This window comes from Lithobates pipiens, unplaced genomic scaffold, assembly GCF_037356315.1.
Source record: "Lithobates pipiens isolate NorthernLeopardFrog02 unplaced genomic scaffold, aLitPip1_a1.2 Scaffold_16, whole genome shotgun sequence".
NCBI classification, from domain to species: domain Eukaryota; kingdom Metazoa; phylum Chordata; class Amphibia; order Anura; family Ranidae; genus Lithobates; species Lithobates pipiens.
The window spans coordinates 567,483,756-567,499,970 of record NW_027507748.1 but is presented as its reverse complement, the minus strand read 5'-3'; positions in this window follow the sequence as shown (position 1 = coordinate 567,499,970).

The window sequence follows — 16,215 nt, the reverse complement described above, 5'->3', positions numbered from 1 at the left end:
CTTATACAGTGATCACTGGTGAAAGGGTTAACTAGGGGCAATCAGGGGGTTAAAATCTTAGGTAGTATATGGGGGTCCCTGACGCTATATAAAAACCTGACGGGGAACCTAAATAACTAACTGGCTAACCAGCGTCACCAGTGGCACTTATACGGTGATCGCTGGTGAAAGGGTTAACTAGGGGCAATCAGGGGGTTAAAACCATTATTGGGTAGTATATGGGGGTACCTAGCGCTATAAAAACCTGGCGGTGAACCTAAAAAAATAACTAGCTACCTAGCGGCACCAGTGACACTAATGCAGCGATCAGAAAAACTATCGCTTAGTGACACTGGCAAAAGGGGGTGAAAGGGTTAACTAGGGGCAATCAGGGGGTTAAAACCATTATTGGGTAGTATATGGGGTACCTAGCGCTATAAAAACCTGGCGGTGAACCTAAAAAAAAAATTAGCTACCTAGCGGCACCAGTGACACTAATGCAGCGATCAGAAAAACGATCGCTTAGTGACACTGGCAAAAGGGGGTGAAAGGGTTAACTAGGGGCAATCAGGGGGTTAAAACCGTTATTGGGTAGTATATGGGGTACCTAGCGCTATAAAAGCCTGGCGGTGAACCTAAAAAAATAACTAGCTACCTAGCGGCACCAGTGACACTAATGCAGCGATCAGAAAAACGATCGCTTAGTGACACTGGCAAAAGGGGGTGAAAGGGTTAACTCTAGGGGCAATCAGGGGGTTAAACCTTTATTGGGGGGGGTAGGGGGCTACCCTGGACCTAACACTAACTGCTCTGACAGTTTTTACTGTCACAACTGACACTAAATGCAGTGATCAGTAAATAAATGACCACTGCAATCAGTGACACTGTGACTGGGAGGGGGGGGATCGGGGGGCGATCGGGGGGGTGATCGCGGGGGGGATTTGTGTGCCTATGTGTGCCTAAGTGTCAGTGTAGTGTTTGGTGCACTTACTATGTCCTCTCCTCGTAGTCCGGTCAAAAAGACCGCTCCGAGGAGAGTGACATCACTTCCTCCCTGCCTGTGTTTACACTACACAGGTAGGGGAAGCTTCTCATTCGCCAGGAGCGATCGAGAGGGGATGGCCAGAAACCAACGGCCACCCCCTCATCCCGGATCGCTCCTGAAGCGAAATGGACCGCCACATCCAGCGGCAGGGGGTCCGATCGGACCCCCCAACCGCTGGAAGGCAAGTACGTACATGTACGTGCTTGTGCCTGTCGGTGCCATTCTGCCGACGTACATTGCCATGCGGCGGTCCTTGAGTGGTTAAAGTGTTACTAAACCCACAACATTAAAATCAGTCTGTATATGCCGCATAGCATGCTTGTTATACTTACTGTGGAACTTAATGGGTTAATCCTCTGCATTGTGGCATTGTGTAAAAAGTTTTATCCTGTATACACAGATTCCTCCCTCCCTGCACTGTCTATCTGGGGAATGCCAGCTAACACAGGCAGAGTAGTGTGCGGGCATAGTCACTTGGCACGTAGTGGGCAGGAAGCTGGCCGCGACGTCTTTGACAACCGATGAGTCATCATCTGTCAATGGTTTTCCCCACTGACAGCTGAGTAAGTATTCAGTAGTTCAGGAGGGGAGGGCACTCCTTTGTCCCCACCCTTTCCTGACTTGACGGGCTGCATGCCCGGATAAAGGTCTGGTATGAATTTGAAGGGGAACCCCATGGCAAAATGTAAAAAAAAAAAACTGTGGGGTCCCCCCTCAAAATCCATACCAGACCCTTATCTGGGCATGCATCCCGTCAAGTCAGGAAAGGATGGGGATGAGGGAGCTCTCTCCCCTCCTGAACCATACCAGGCCACATGTCCTCAACAGAGGGGGGTGAGTGTTTGGGGCACTAGAGGGCTCTGCCCCACAACCGTGGGCGGGGGGCTTGTCAGATCATCTTTTTACCAATATGGCTGTCAGAAACCATGAATCAGGCCGAGCCAGAAGAACAGTTAAATCACACTTGTTTAATAATAATAAAAAAAGGTAAACAGAGTAAACGTAGTGAAAACATAGCTAGAGTTCAGGAACCGGAACGGATAGTCAGACAGACCAAAATGTCAGGGAGCCAGAGATGAGCGTAGTAGAAGAGCAAGCAGAATCTGGAGCCAGAAGGAATGCCAGTCAAGCAAGTCTTTAAAGAGGAAGTAAACCCTGATGAGTTTACTTCCTCTTTGATTCCCTGCAAAGGTAAAGCATAATGGACTACTATGCATCGCATAGTAGTCCATTATGTGTCACTTACCTGACACAGGAGCCAGCGAAGTCACCACTGTCCCCTGTAGTCTGGAGCGTCCATCTTCTCGGTGGGTCTCGGTGGGTCTCGCTGCTCCGCCGCTGTCATTCGACGAAGCCACGATGACGTCACTCCCACGCATGCGTACCGGAGCCGCCACTCGCGGCATATGACAGCGGCGTGCTCAGTGCGCCATAGACAGCGGTGCCTGTGTTTTGCCAAATATCTCCTAAACCGTGTAGGTCTCCTAACCATTGCAGTCTATGTGAATAGGTGGGCGGGGCTTTCATAGTCACATGATTGTTTTTTATGCAAAATAAATCAACAATTTGTTTTTATTTGTTTGCTTTGCTTTACATAATGTCACCACCAGTGGCGGACGCAGGGGCACCGCCCCCCTAATCCATGTGCCTGCACCCCAAATCTTCATGCAGTGTGCTGGACGTATGGATTCCCATGGGATTTTTTTCTTTGAAGCACGTGATTAGAGCCAGAGGCTCTAACTGGCTTAAAAAAGTGTGGGTTCAGGGCGCAGAGTACTGCGCCTGGAGCCCACACAGTTATAGCGAATGTCTTCCTGTTTCTCCTCCAGGGTCCTGAGACCCGATTGGCCATGGGGCCTAACTCCTGATTGGCCGGGAGGAGAAGCGACTGCCGGGAGAAGACGCAGGGGGAAGCTGCTGAAGCTGCGACCTGGATGGGGTAGGTGCGGGGCTGGCGAGGGGCCTGGTGGGCGATTGAGTGCTAGGGGGGACGGGCCATCAATCAAGCACCAGAGGGGTAGGTTATGTGGCTGGCTAGCTGGGGGGGAGGTGACTGGCTGGCTGGGAAGCCGCCCCCCCCAAGAAAATTGAGCAGCAGCCGCCATTGGTCACAGATGCAACCAGGCCCTACCACTGTGGGTGTTTTCAGCATCTTGGTAATGGCGGCCGTGCATTAGGACTCAGTGCCGGTTATATTATGGGACTGATGGGCACATGCGTGGGAGGGCTGGCACTATTGGTTGGACATAAAACACAATATTTATAAAAATCAAGAGTACAATCACACAAATAACAAATATTTTAATAAGCCCTGTGGACTCCATGCCAGTAAGGTGGGGGGCCCTGATCAATAAAACCACTATCATATTTAATATTAGATCCAATCAGGAGCATCGCCCAGATCGCAACCAAATTGACATGTCAATAGAGAAGGCGTCACTGTGGGGGCCTACATTCAATAGTGCCAACACTCTTGTGTATGTGCCCATATGCCCCAAATGCAGAACTGGCAGGATTTCAATCCATGTATGGCTTCCTTAACACAAACCATGCAAATGCTTCCCCATCCCCTGCTACCTAACCTGTGCAAAAAAACATGCGCATGCCTATTCATTTTTAGTTCGAAGCTTTCTTTGTGTCAGCCAACCCTGTCTTTTAAATTTTACCAAAAAATGTGTGTTGTGCATGTGCACTAAAATCTATTTTACTATATTTTTTCCTGAAAATATGTGTTTGATAAACAGTTGCGTAAATATTGTGTGCCATAAAAAACTGCAACTACTATTTTTTTTTATTTTACAGGCCCTCTGCTTTCAGAAAATATATGAAGAAAACCCCTATTGTAAAATGCCCAACAGACTTTCAAGGCAACCACATGCTAGTAGGTTAAAAAAAACACATATTTTTACTGTTTAACCACTTAAGCCCCAGACCAATTTGCAGCCAAAGGACCAAGCCCCTTTTTGCGATTCGGTACTGCGTCGCCTTAACTGACAATTGCGCGGTCGTGCAACATGGCTCCCAAACAAAATTGGCGTCTTTTTTTCCCACAAATAGAGCTTTCTTTTGGTGGTATTTGATCACCTCTGCGGTTTTTATTTTTTGCGCTATAAACAAAAATAGAGCAACAATTTTGAAAAAAATTAAATATTTTTTACTTTTTGCTATAATAAATCTCCAAATAAAAATATATAAAAAAACATTTTTTTCCTCAAATTAGGCCGATAAGTATTCTTCTACATATTTTTGGCAAAATAAAAAAAAGCAATTAGTGATTATTGATTGGTTTGCGCAAGTTATAGCGTTTACAAAATAGGGGATAGTTTTATAGCATTTTTATTAATATTTTTTTTTTTACCAGTAATGGCGGTGATCAGTAATTTTTATTGTGACTGCAACATTATGGCGGACACATCAGACATTTTTTGGGACCATTGTCATTTATACAGCAATCAGTGCTATTTAAATGCACTGATTCCTGTGTAAATGACACTGGCAGTGAAGGAGTTAACCACTAGGGGGCGAGGAGGGGTTATGTATGATGTTATGTGTTTTTTTTATTGTAGGGGGCATGGCCTGGCATGTGACATCACTGATCGTCTTTCCCTATATCAGGGAACAGACGATCGGTGACAGCCACAGTAGGAAGCACGGGGAGAGGTTTGTTTACACAGACCTCTCCTCGTTCTTCAGCTCTGTGACCCGATCACGGGACACCAGCGGCGATCGGGTCCGCTGGTCCCGCAGCCACGGTCACAGAGCTCAGGGCCGTGTCGGGAGTGCGCCGGCGGTGGCGCGCTCCTGACCCATGGCTGCCCACTTAAAGAGCAACGTACCTGTACGTGCTTGTGCCCCACCGTGCCATTCTGCTGACGTATATATGTGCAGGAGGCGGTCCACTTGGTTCCCACACTACGTCTATTGACGTCATGGGGTTTCAGTGGTTATATCTAAATGATGCCTGAGGCCACAGACATCATTCAGATATTGCCGTTTTCAGCCGGCGATTCCCTGCACCATAATAACGATCATATCGGCTGTTCCGCCGCTTGATCATTCTTACGGGCGGCGGGAGGGGACGCCCCCCCCCCCTTCCGTCGCCCTCCGGTGCTTCTACCGACTCACCGTTTCCATCGGTGAGTCGGTCACAGGATCCGCCGGCCCCAGCAAGTAATCATAGAGATTTCCGGTGGACTAGATTGTCCCCGGAGTCTCTATGATCGTTCGGAGGCCGGGCGCGATGTTATGACGTCACGCCCGGCCTTGGTATTCAAATTAACGGCGCCGATCTGGCTAGGAAGCCAGGATCGGTTTTTTTTTGTTTTGTTTTTTTATTCTTCCCAGCCTAGAGGTGAGATATGGGGTCTTATTGACCCCATATTTCACTGTAAATAGGTGCCATATTCCTATTACAAGGGATGTTTACATTCCTTGTAATAGGAATAAAAGTCATCAATTTTTTATTTTATTTTTTTAAGTGTAAAACTAAAAAAATAAAAATAAAATTAACAATAAAAAAAAAATAAAAAAATAAAAAATTTAAAGCGCCCCTGTCCCAGTGAGCTCGCACACAGAAGCGAACGCATACGTAAGTCCCGCCCACATATGAAAACGGTGTTCAAACCACACATGTGAGGTATCGCCGCGAACGTTAGAGCAACAATTCTAGCCCTAGACCTCCCCTGTAACCCAAAATATGTAACCAGTAAAAAAATTTAAAGCATCGCCTATGGGGATTTTTAAATACCACAGTTTGGCGCCATTCCACGAGCGCGTGCAATTTTTAAGCATGACATGTTGGGTATCTATTTACTCGGCGTATCCTCCTCTTTCACATTATGCAAAAATTGGGCTAACTTTACTGTTTTTTTGTTTTTTTTAAGCATGAAACAGTTTTTTTTCTGAAAAAAACTTGTTCGAAAAATTGCTGCGCAAATACCGTGCGAGATAAAAAGTTGCAATGAGCGCCACTGTATTCTCTAGGGTCTTTGCTAAAAAAAACATATATAACGTTTGGGGGTTCTATGTAATTTTCTAGCAAAAAAATTAGGAATTTTACATGTAGGAGAGAAATGTCAGAATTGGCCTGGGTGCGAAGTGGTTAATCAAATAGTGCACACACCTTATGTTCACATTTCATATGTACTTGGTACATTCAAGGTTATACATTTTTGTGAGTATATTAGAAATTACAAAATATTTTGCTATGTGGGTACATTCTGGTGGTATATACCTTGCAATAAAGGATATTCAATACATGCTTCTGGGTATTTATTTCAAGCAGTTGTGTTGTTTTCATATGCAGATTTCAGATTCTTGCAGCCATCGGTCCCATACTTTATTGTATTTGGCTGGGCATCCTCTATTAATATATATACATTTTTTGTATGGTAAGGTATTATTTATTTTTATCTTCCACTCCAAAATCCTGGGGGGTGAAGGCCTCATCCATTTTTTTGCTATAATTTTCCTAGCTGAAAACAGCATCTCATGTAGAAATATTTTCATAAATGTATCTATTGTGTCTGGAAATATCCCCAGTAGGCATTGTTTCGGGTCTAGTGCTAAGGGTAAGCCCATGGTGTTATGCAGGAAGGTAACAATTTGTGTCCATAGGCTTTGTATTTTGGCGCATGCCCAAATGAAGTGGAAAAATGTGCCTGCTTCTGGACCGCACATCAAGCACAGTGTGGACTGAGTGCATTTATATCTAGCTACTCTGAGGGGTGTGAGGTATACCCTGTGAATAATGTAGATCTGCGATAATTGATTGCAGACTTTAGGGGATACAGCCTTACATGATTCCTGTGCCTCCCCCCATTCTTCATCCTCCATTTATCCCACCTCTCTCTCCCATCGGGGGTTATACGCTAGTTTAGTAGAAACAGGGGTGGAGAGCATACTATAAAAAGCTGAGAGGGGTCTGTGTTCTTAATTATTGCCATAATAAAATTAGGGGTGGGGTGCGGTAGGGAATTTGGAAATTGATATTGTGTCGTGTGGCAAAGTTGTAAAGATCTGAAGAACATGTGGTTGTGGAGTGTGAATTCTTCTCTGTGTGTTGAAGGTCTACACGGTCAGACATTCCGACAACAAAATCCATCAGATTTTGTCCGATGGATTTTGTCCGAAACTGGTGTTGCATACACGCGGTCGGACAAAGTTGTCGGAAAATCCGATTGTTCGTAACGTGATGATGTTATTTCGTTACCACGGGACTACGTTCAGGCTAGTAGCGAATAGCTTTGGTCTAGGAATTTGACCTGAGCATGCGTGGCACTTTGTCCGATCGGAATTCTCTACAAACGATCGGACAAAGTCCGATCGGATCATGTTGTCGGAAAATTTTATAGCCCAGCTCTAAAACTTTGTCGGTCGGATATTCCGACGGAAACAGTCCGATGTAGCCCACACATGGTCGGATTATCCGACAACACGGTCCGATCGGACATTTTCCGTCGGAATGTCCGACCGTGTGTACAAAGGCTTAAGGTTTCCATCTGTTAGGAGGTGGTGTAAATAAAATATTCCCTGTGTAGTCCAGACTCTTGTGAGTTTGGGGAGATTCTTGTTCTGCGATATCGGCGTATAATCATTAGATTGTGATATTCCCAGTTTGGAGGAGGCTAAATCCCATATAATGGTATAATAAGGTTTGTCTATCGCTCCCTAGTTCTGCCCCCCCTGAGCCCGTTGCTATCGCTTATATCAAGTCCTTAGTGTGCTTGGTCCACTTTGGACAAAGTAGAGAGATGAATCTTTTGCTATCTGACTTGTCTAAGTGGAATAGCTGTGACAACTGTGATGCAATGTATTAGAGGTTGAAATCGGGAAGTGCTGTGCCTCCAAGGTCAGTTGGGTTTTTAAGTGCTTGCCATGCCAGTTTGCTAGTTCCCCAGACAAAAGGTTTAAGAAGGGCCTTCAGGGATTTAAAATTTTTTGAGGTACAGTAAGTATACCGGAGTGTGTCATAGAACATATAGAATTTTGGGCAGTAGGACCATTTTAATTAAATTTATGTGGCCCCATATCCTAAGCAGAAGGTCCAAATCCTTAGTTTAGTCCAATAAAAGAGAAAAGAGACTCAGTTTTGAGGGAGGTGTAATCCGCAGAGGATCTGGATATATGCATTCCTAGATATTTGATGACGCTAACCCGTTGTAGTGGTAGTTTAGCCTGGGACTCCGGGGTTGGGAAGCTATCTATTGGTAAGATTTGGGGCTTGTTCCAATTCATTTTCAACCCAGAGAATATTCTGATTTGTTCAATCGTTTGAAGTGTGGTTTGAAGCGTGGTTTGAAGTGGAGAGAATGACCTAAGTCAACCAAATACAATAGCGTATCACCTGCATACCTGCTGATTTTTTCGGTTAGGAATCCCACTCTCAACCCCTTGAACCCTGGGTTTGCTTGGATTGATACTGCAAGGGGCTCTGCCACCAGGGCATATAGAAGTGGGGATAGGGGGCAGCCCTGTCTCGTGCCTCTAGTGAGGTCAAACACTTGAGATGTCCACCCATTAGTCACCACTTTAGCTCAAGGCACCTGGTACAGTAGTTGAACCCACTTGATATATCTGGGACCAAATCCATAGCCCTCCAAGCATCTCCATAGATGCCGCCACTCCACCGAATCAAATTCTTTTGCTGTGTCTAATATCACTACAACTCGTGACCCTACATCTTCATGCGTGGCTTGTAAATTCATGAATAATTTCCTGAGGTTAAATGAGGTAATGCGGCCGGGCATGAAACCTGCTTGGTCTGCATGTATAAGGGATAATATGACCTGATTGAGTCTAACAGAAAGTACTTTAGTATTTTGACGTTGACTTGTAATAGGGAAATTGGGTGGTAAGATTCTGGGTAGCCCGAGTCTTTTCCTGATTTGGGAATAAGGATTATTATTGCCTCTGTCATGGAAGGGGGTAATGTGAAGGACTCGAAGAGGGGATTGTATAGGGCAAGTTATTTAGGGGTAAGTATCTCACCGAATTGAGAATAAAACTCAATAGGGAGGCCGTCTGATCCCAGAGATTTAGATCTGGCAAAACTGGCAATGGCAGTCGTAATTTCGTCTGTGGTGAGAGGTGCCTCCAAGAGGTCTACCTGATCTCTTGTCTTGTCTGGGTGGTGCTTCGTGACACCCTCAAGAAAGAGGGACATTGGTTCTATTGCAGTGGGGGCTGGCATTGTATATAAGTCAGCAAAGAAGTCCATAAACATGGATTGTCACTTTAGGTGGTTCTGTAATTTGCTGACCCCCAGGGCCATGTAGTCTTCTCTGTGTACCAGGTATGCCAACAACTTGCCCGGTTTTTCCCCATACTCAAACATTTTTTGTTTAGAGAAAAATAGTTTTTGTCTTGCTTTCTAGAATTGTAGCTGGGTTACTACTCTAGTTTGCAGTTTAAGTAGGTTTGCCTTTGCTGGGGTTGGATTGGTAGCATAATCCTGCTAAGAGGAGGATAAGTTCACCACTGCCTTATGAAAGGCACTAGTGGATTCAGCCTTGATCTTATTAATGTGCGCAATTAGAGTTGAGCGGGCAAATAGTTTAAAGGAATTCCATACTGCAGAGGGAGACGCAGAGTGATCATTCTCTGCAAAGTGTAATTTCCATTTGTTCACAAGCTCATTGTTCTCTGGTAGGAGCGAGAGCCAGAATGGGTTTAAGCACCAAGAGCGTGGTGGTTTATCAATGGGGATACTAAAGTAATCCAGTAGGGGCTATGGTCTGATAGTAACCTGGGGCAAAATGCTACTTCTAGAAGTCTTGGTGTCAGTCTGTGGGATAGGAGCATAAAATCTATTCGGGACATGGATTTATAAGTAGAGCAGAAACAAGAGTACGACTGTGTTCATTGCAATTTATGTTGCCATGTGCCTAACAAGTGAAAAGTGGAAATGAGCTTGGAGAATGTCGTTTCAGTAGCCGTTCTTAAGGTAGATGGTGCCAATTGGAGCCTATCCAGGGCTGGGTTTAGCGTGGTCTTAAAATCACCAAGCCAGACTGCAGATATCGCAAGGCGGCGGGCCATGAACGATAGCCCCTCTTTAATTAATTATGGCTATGTTGAACGGGAGGGACGTAGAAGGTCAGTATTAGGGATGGGTGTAAGAGAACTGTAATTGCACTCCGGGCACACTCGTGCATGAACTCAGCAGATCGCAGATGCGCCAATGCGCATGCACAAAGCAATGTGTGTGTCCGCAGGAGCACGTCCACGCATTCCTTTGGTGCCAGATGGCCTATTTAAAGGGCGCATTGACTTCAGACAGATGCTGACTGATCTTCAGCTGTTCCTGTACCTGTATCCTGTTGTTACCTGCCTATTACCTGTTGCTGAATCTTGGCTTTCCCTGACCTTGCTACTGGACTCTCCTATACTTCTGATTATCAGTTCCTGATCCCAGCTTCCTACTTTAACCCTGCTCCTGCCTGATGTCTTTGTCCCTGGCTGCCTGCCTGCTACCGAACCCGGCTATCCTCGGCTCTACTCTGCAACCCGGGTATCTGCAACTTTGTTCCAGCAACCTGCTGCGTCTTTCTGCCTTCCAAGAGTCGCATCATCTGCTTCAGGCTTCCAGGGCTACATCTGCAGGCACTGATGTTCCTCCTGTCATTTGGTTCCTTCTGTCTTCACTCTCAGCAGGACCAGGGCCAGAGATACAAGAGAAGTTGACCTCGTCATTTCAGACTCTGACCAGGTATGTGACAGTATCGGTCAGCCAGCAATACTTTCTCGTGCAGGCCCCTCACATTCCACGTGAAAAATTTTAGAGACGCCATAGGGAAAAAATCTCTGAATTACTTAACCCAGTCATGTTGAACAATCTTTTTTCTGTGTATGGAGCGCTTTGGTCCCTAAGGCTCAAGAATGTCAATACCAATATAGTCTTAGGTAAAATATATAAAGACTCACATAGGTATATACCACGATGTGTTACCTGTATCCGGAGTTCATTATGCATATTCAGGTTCAATAAAATTGTAAACGAATTAACCCCCACCCTGCCCTGCACTCTTCCTAACTTGTGCGGGAGTAATCCCTTAACTTATTGCACATGCCAACTGGGAATCCAGAGTGTGAGAAAAAGAAAATAGAGCTGGAAGTGTCTCTGAGGCCTAGGTAGGCCGAGGGATATCCACCATATCTTGAAACCAATGTGAAATAAAGTTATAGGATCCCTTTGTTTATTGCTTAGAAAAACAATCGAGTTCCAGAGACATCTCCAGCAAGCATGACAGTGGTTTGCAGTGGTATGTGGAGCAAAGTCACCCTGCACGGTGCATGTGGCATGTAGGACCTCTGCATCTCCACAGTTCCTGTGATCAATGTGATTTTGAGAAAGTGTGTAAGGCTCCAAAGGGATAGTAAACAGGGGTAACTTGGCTCATGTAGATAAGGTGTCTGCAGTTCTGGCAGGTGCTAATGTCAATGCATATCCGGTGTCGTAATTCTTAGATTAACTTATAATGTGTGGCATAAGGTGTTCCTCGCCCTGAGAGGGGTAAGTCTAAATTAAGTTCCACGCAACTTCAGGAATCAGGACAGTTATGCAATTCTGAAGGGGAAAAGTGCTATGTAAATTTGTGAGCACAAAAATTCAGTAGTTCATACCTGGGACACAGTCTCAAGAAGACTGCACGGCCCATCATGTTCTATTCTAAGGCGGGCTGGAAAAAGCATGGAGTATTTGAAGTGTTGGTTGGGCAGATTGTGTTTGGCCGCCATGAAGTTCAGGTGGCGGCCCTGCACCTCTGCTGAGAATTCAGGGAAGATGGCTACTTTATTATCCCCCACTGCGATGTTGCCTTTCTCTCTTGCCATTCTCAGGGCTGCATCCCGATCTTTATAATTGAGGAGTTTGGCTATGAAAGTGCGGGGGGTTTGGCTGGCATGCGATTTGCTCGCTCAACCGCGAGCATTGGGGAGAAGGCTTCCTGTTCATATGTGGAGACAAGCAGTTGTTCCAAAAACGTGGTCATGTCCTCAACTTCAGCCCTTTCAGGGAGACCTATAAAGCGCAGATTACATCTCCTCAGCCTGTTCTCCATATCATCATGTTTAGAGTATTTGCTGCTGCATGCGGTCTGAGGATGTATGTAGGGGTGGGATGGTGTCCTCCACTGCACTCAGCCTCGTCTCCGTTACCTTGACCTGGTCACGGAGCTTCTGGAAGTCCTTTCTGATGATCAATGTGAACTAGGGCTTACATCGCCTTTTGCACTCACTACATAAGGCTTTGTTGCCCAAACCGATTTGCATCCTTAAATGAACAAAGTACGTATTTGTACTTTCCTGCAAACAAAATAAAGCATTCCTAAAAGAGCAAGGACAGACACAAAGTTGGTTCCTACTTTTTGAGATGTAACTTCACATGATAAATACAGCTTATTGATCAAAAAAATATCAGATGTCTTTCATCAGAGGGGTAAGTCTAAATTAAGTTCCACGCAACTTCAGGAATCAGGACATTTATGCAATTCTGAAGGGGAAAAGTTCTATGTAAATTTGTGAGCACAAAAAATCAGTAGTTCATACCTGGGACACAGTCTCAAGAAGACTGCACGGCCATCATGTTCTATTCTAAGGCGGGCTGGAAAAAGCATGGAGTATTTGAAGTGTTGGTTCGGCAGATTGTGTTTGGCCGCCATGAAGTTCAGGTGGCGGCCCTGCACCTCTGCTGAGAATTCAGGGAAGATGGCTACTTTATTATCCCCCACTGCGATGTTGCCTTTCTCTCTTGCCATTCTCAGGGCTGCATCCCGATCTTTATAATTGAGGAGTTTGGCTATGAAAGTGCGGGGGGTTTGGCTGGCATGCGATTTGCTCGCTCAACCGCGAGCATGGGGGAGAAGGCTTCCTGTTCATATGTGGAGACAAGCAGTTGTTCCAAAAACGTGGTCGTGTCCTCAACTTCAGCCCTTTCAGGGAGACCTATAAAGCGCAGATTACATCTCCTCAGCCTGTTCTCCATATCATCATGTTTAGAGTATTTGCTGCTGCATGCGGTCTGAGGATGTATGTAGGGGTGGGATGGTGTCCTCCACTGCACTCAGCCTCGTCTCCGTTACCTTGACCTGGTCACGGAGCTTCTGGAAGTCCTTTCTGAGGATCAATGTGAACCAGGGCTTACATCGCCTTTTGCACTCACTACATAAGGCTTTGTTGCCCAAACCGATTTGCATCCTTAAACGAACAAAGTACGTATTTGTACTTTCCTGCAAACAAAATAAAGCATTCCTAAAAAAGCAAGGACAGACACAGTTGGTTCCTACTTTTTGAATTGTAACTTCACATGATAAATACAGCTTATTGATCAAAAAAATATCAGATGTCTTTCATCATTAGCAGCGCTCCTGTCATTCCTATAATGACCAGGCTAGATTAATGTCCAATATAACACAAATGATAACACTTATATTAAAACTGAGCATTCGGCACTGGATAACAGTTTCAAATGGTGATAAGTAGAAAGAGAGTCCAGACACAAATGGTGATATTAATATTTATCCGTTGGCTGTGCACCCTTCCACCAGATTCCTCCACACGTGCGTCACACTACCCTCTGGGGTTTAAACTCACCACAATTCCGAAATTATCAAGCATCACTTTAGATATCCCGGGACTCTGTTTCCGTGTGCCTTTAATACATTAAAGCTCTCAAATGGCTCATCCAAAACAACCATATTGGGTTTTATTAAGACTCCACGATGTATAAAATAAAATAAACTTGTCCTCTTTACAAAATTCATAGTTTCATAGTTAGTAAGGTTGAATAAAGACACCAGACACCAGTTCAACCTGAGTGAGTGTCTACAACTGTCCCTATTTCTGTACATTGCACACTCACATTGGTCCCTACCCTCAAGGAGCCTACAATCCCATTCATATACTAGGGCCAATTTTGGATAGAAGCCAATTAACCTACCTGCATGTCTTTGGATTGTGCAAGGAAACCCACGCAGGCACAGGGAGAACATGCAAACTCCAGGCAGGTAGTGTCGTTGTTGGGATTCAAACCAGCGACCCTTCTTACTGCTAGGCAAGAGTGCTAACCACTACACCACTGTGCCACCCAATATTGCCACAGTCCTTGTTCAAATTTGGCCAAATACCTTGTCATGCAATATTTGGTAGCCACTTACTGAGAAGGCAGAAGGATAATTCCATAAACAGCTATAGGCGCAATTCACCTCTCCCCACGCCGTTCAATACCACTTCCGGTTGATTTACTCAGTCATTTGCAAGGCAAGGTGTCTGGGCGTCACTTCCGGCCATCGATAGGTCACGCCCTGACGTGTTTTATCCTCACGACTTTATCAAAGGGCGTGGCCTAATGACGTGACGTCTCAGTTTATATCTAATCCCCAAACTATCAGGATTAACCCTATAGTAATCTGATAAATTGCTGCCACTATAGGTGCACAAGCAGTGGATTATGAGCAGATTATGAGTTAAACCTGACATTATGGCTTGTATTGTGTTCTGTCTTGTAGGTATCAGAAAAATATTAGAAAACGGTGGATACATTCACTGCGCCAGACTTTTTGCCTCAATTTATCGACCAATACTGGGAGCTGCCCTGTCTGTGGAAGGTGAAAAGTAGGGATTACTCGAATAAAATCAAGAGGAAAGCAGCGATGCAGAAACTTATTGAATTGGTGAAGCCTCTGTACTCCAGGATAGACCTAAATTTTGTAAAGCACAAAATTGGGAACCTGAGAAGTAAGTTTTTATAGGGAGCACAAGAAGGTCCAGGAATCACAGAGATTGGGAGCATCAGTAGATGACATATATATCCCCAGGTTGTGGTACTACAACAGCCTGCATTTTTTGTCCGACCAAACCCAACCTCACTGTCAACACTCCCTTTTTGACATATATTCACGTACACTAATGTTTATACTTACTTGGAGATACACATGTCTATTCAGACATAGATATCTGTTTATCATTATATTATTCCATTCCACATTTTTACTTTGCTTATATTATTTTCACGTTAGTTTACTTTTTTAACACAGTGAATATTTTTATTTATACATTTTATTTACAAACATCATATAAGTACTTATACTTAATATTTGTATATATTTAATCTATTCTGATTTATTTTACTTTATCACATATGCACTTTGATTTAGTATCAAGTATTCTTCTCCCTTGTTTTCTGTTTATATTCAATGGATGCTTTACCAAATGTTTTTGGGGGTTTTGCCAGTAGCAAAACCTAATAGTTTTATGCACATCCATTTTTATTCATCAGAATACTTATTTGTACTCTCACATTTAACCACACATGTTAGCTATATATGTTATATATGTTAATTAACACACTTCACTCACTAATTAACTCTAATTAGAGTAATCTAGTCACAGGTTTGGTCACATGTCCAATATAGATTAGTGTATATATTTCAGTTAATGTTTGTGGTTCTTTAGCTATGAAAGTGTAAAAAGCATCAACTCCTGTATTCCGTTGTTTGCTGTGGCTTGTATTTTTTGGATTATTACCTCTTTTTAATAAAGGCATTGATTTTGAGTGCGGCTGTCCAGAATTTTCTCCTCATCCAACTCCCTTCCACATCGGATGAGGCCACAGCTCCTGAGGTCCACCTTGGTCCTTCAACACAGGATGAAGATGTGGAGGAGCCCAGCTTGACCCTGGTATAGCATTGTTTAACATATTTGTATCCAAAAATGTATCCAAGAATGATGATAACTAGACGTTATTGTTATTAAATTTCTGCCTTAACAAAGTGGTTTCAATATCAATATACAGTAGTGGCAAAAAATGATTGGGACAAGAAGGAAAAATGCTGAGGTCAGAATAATAGTCTCTTCTATTTCTCCACATTCAATTTTCAACAGTCATGAGCTCAAAACTGTGTGATTGATGACCAACATTTTTACAAAAATAATAATTATGTCCCATTTTCATACACAGGAAAGTGTCAGTCAGGTGGAGCCCGTAGCCAGCAGCCACACGGAGTCCCAGAACCCTCCCCTAAGCCCTCCTGTTAAAAGGGCCAGGAAAAGCAGAAACCTAGACGAGGCCACAGCTGCCTTCCTGAGCCACGCAAAAACAACTACACTATGGCCACAAATGCAGCTCAGGCATTTCGCTTCTGACAGCAAATAAGTTGAGGGATATGAATGTGTACCAAAGGAGGATGTGCAAG